Raw genomic sequence first — 3,118 nt, 5'->3', positions numbered from 1 at the left:
AATCCCTTTGACAGTCAACTATGAATTGGTCAGTATTTTAAGAAGCACCTCTCTCTTCTCCTTTATGCCCCTCTAATGGCTCCTGATATAATTGGGAGAGGGGGTGTGAGTCCACCAGGAACAAGAAACAGTTCTCAACCTAGAGTCACACAGATTACCCTGGTTATTGGGTCACAAAACAAAATAAAAAGACATGAATGTGAGAGAGGGGTGTGGAAGAATGTAGGGAGCTGACACAGGCGAAAAAGATGAGTGTGGGGGTATGAGTGATCAGAAACTCTCATATACAGGTATAAAATTGTCAAAGAACAAATTTAAATAATAGCATGTTTTCTCTATTATTTCTCTGAATCAGATCTGTACATTCTTAAATATTAACCTCTGTAATACGATTTGGAATTATGTTTGAAACTAAAATCCTGAATAAAGCAAATTCTACTTAAAATATTTCCTCCATCTTTAGATTAAAGGTTAAAATATTTTCTTAAAATTATTAAAAACTTCTATGATGTGGCCTTGACTTCCATATCTAGTATCAAATCTAACAATCACCCCCCCACACACACACACACTCACACTTCTCTCACCTGATAAGTCGAACTATGCTATGCTGTTTCCTTTTCCTTCACTTACCTTTCCTGCTTCCTACGCACATTTTATTTTCATCAAATGAAACTTCTTGCCATTGATAATCTTTTCTTTCAATAATGTATTTAGTATGATTGAAAGAAAGACTCAAACACTAAGATCCTGGAGAAAATCCTATGATATTTCTTGACTTCACCAGAGAACGCTCACTCTTCAGATCAAGTCTCTTTCTATATGGCAAAAGGGGTATGCCCTCATTGTATTTGGACAGATTGCTCTCAAGAGAAAACACTGGGAGTATGTTCCATCTTGTCTTACTGATGACAGGCTCATTGTGTGATTAAAAATAAATTATTGTGGAGTCTCCAAGCCCGTCGCGCCTGCTATAATCACGTGATTGCCTCATCTGGGTCCTTTGCGGTCTCTCTCCCTCTCTCAACATGGCAGCCTCAGCAAAAAAGAATAAGAAGGGGAAGACCATCTCCCTAACAGACTTTCTAGCTGAGGATGGGGGTACTGATGGAGGAAGCACCTATGTTCCCAAACCAGTCAGCTGGGCTGATGAAACAGACTACCTGGAAGGAGATGTGTCCAATAACTTGGCATAGTAATGATGACGATGTGTATAGGGCACCTCCAATTGACCGTTCCATCCTTCCCACTGCTCCACGGGCTGCTCGGGAACCCAATATCGACCGGAGCCATCTTCCCAAATCACCACCCTACACTGCTTTCCTAGGAAACCTACCCTATGATGTGACAGAAGAGTCCATTAAGGAGTTCTTTAGAGGACTAAATATCAGCGCTGTGCGCTTACCACGTGAACCCAGCAATCCAGACAGGTTAAAAGGCTTTGGCTATGCAGAATTTGAGGACCTGGATTCTCTGCTCAGTGCTCTGAGTCTCAATGAAGAGTCTCTAGGTAACCGGAGAATTCGAGTGGGTGTTGCTGATCAAGCACAGGATAAAGACCGGGATGATCGCTCTTTTGGTCCAGACAGAAATCGGGATTCTGACAAAACAGACAGGGACTGGAGAGCCAGTCCTGCCGCAGACAGCTTTGATGACTACCCACCTAGAAGTGGCGACGATAGCTTCAGAGACAAGTATCGAGATCGTTACGATTCAGACCGGTATCGGGATGGATACCGGGATGGGTATCGGGACAGCCCACGTCGAGATATGGATCGCTATGGGGGCCGGGATCGCTATGACGACCGAGGCAGCAGAGACTATGACCGAGGCTATGACTCCAGGGTAGGCAGTGGCAGAAGAGCATTTGGCAGTGGGTACCGTAGGGATGATGACTACAGAGGAGGTGGAGATCGCTATGAAGACCGATACGACAGAAGGGATGACCGGTCATGGAGCTCCAGGGATGATTACTCTCGGGACGATTATAGGCATGATGACAGAGGTCCCCCCCCCCCAAAGACCCAAACTGAATCTAAAGCCTCGGAGTACTCCTAAGGAAGATGATTTTTCTGCTAGCACCTCCCAGTCCAGCCGAGCAGCTTCTATATTTGGAAGGGCAAAACCTGTTGACACAGCTGCTAGAGAAAGAGAAGTAGAAGAGCGGCTGCAGAAGGAGCAGGAGAAGTTGCAGCGGCAGCTGGATGAGCCAAAACTAGACCGCCGGCCTCGGGAGAGACACCCAAGTTGGCGAAGTGAAGAAATTCAGGAAAGGGAACGGTCAAGGACAGGACGTGAGTCATCGCAGACTGGGGCCTCAGCCACATCTGGTAGAAATACACGAAGGAGAGAGAGTGAGAAGTCTCTAGAAAATGAAACCCCCAATAAAGAAGAAGACTGTCACTCTCCAACCTCCAAACCTCCTAAACCTGATCAGCCTCTAAAGGTAATGCCAGCCCCTCCACCAAAGGAGAATCCGTGGGTGAAGCGAAGCTCTAACCCTCCTGCTCGATCTCAGAGCTCAGACACAGAGCAGCAGTCCCGTACAAGTGGTGGAGGGAAAGTAGCTCCAGCTCATTCCTCTGAGGACGGATCATCAAGGAAAGATGAAAACAAAGTAGATGGGATGAGTGTCTTAAGAGGCCAAACTGGGAGCTCCAGTCGCGGTCATGGAGACGGAGGGAGCAGAGACCACTGGAAAGAGTTGGATAGGAAAGAAGGCAAAAACGATCAAGACTCGAGATCTGCACCTGAGCCAAAGAAACCTGAGGGGAGCCCGGCCTCTAAGTTCAGCTCTGCAAGCAAGTATGCTGCTCTCTCTGTGGATGGTGACGATGAGACGGAGGGAGACGACCACACTGAGTAGACCTCCACACGCTGTGCTTTCTTCTGGTCTCCACCCCAGAACACTCAAGGGCAAATCAAACCTCTATCCAGACAAGAAAAAAATAAAACTCACCATCTCCTGGAAAAAAAAAATTATTGTGTGCATGTTTCAAATTTACAAAACCTGAACAACAAAAATTGGTATTTGATAGTTGAGCCATTTGACGTGTCATCACGGTGTACTGCATTCATCTGAAAAATACAGCTAGTCAATGAGATTCCATGGGTGTCT

At 46.0% G+C, this 3,118-nt stretch overlaps 1 pseudogene; it reads left to right on the top strand.

Annotated features, from left to right (window-relative positions):
• Positions 1–1,028: 1,028 nt before the first annotated feature.
• Positions 1,029–2,866, top strand: LOC101985064 (annotated as a pseudogene).
• The last annotated feature ends 252 nt before the right edge of the window (positions 2,867–3,118 follow it).

The sequence above is a fragment of the Microtus ochrogaster genome, chromosome X, assembly GCF_000317375.1.
Source record: "Microtus ochrogaster isolate Prairie Vole_2 chromosome X, MicOch1.0, whole genome shotgun sequence".
NCBI lineage: Eukaryota > Metazoa > Chordata > Mammalia > Rodentia > Cricetidae > Microtus > Microtus ochrogaster.
Note: the sequence above shows the minus strand (reverse complement) of the source record. Positions and strands in the feature narration are given on the sequence as shown.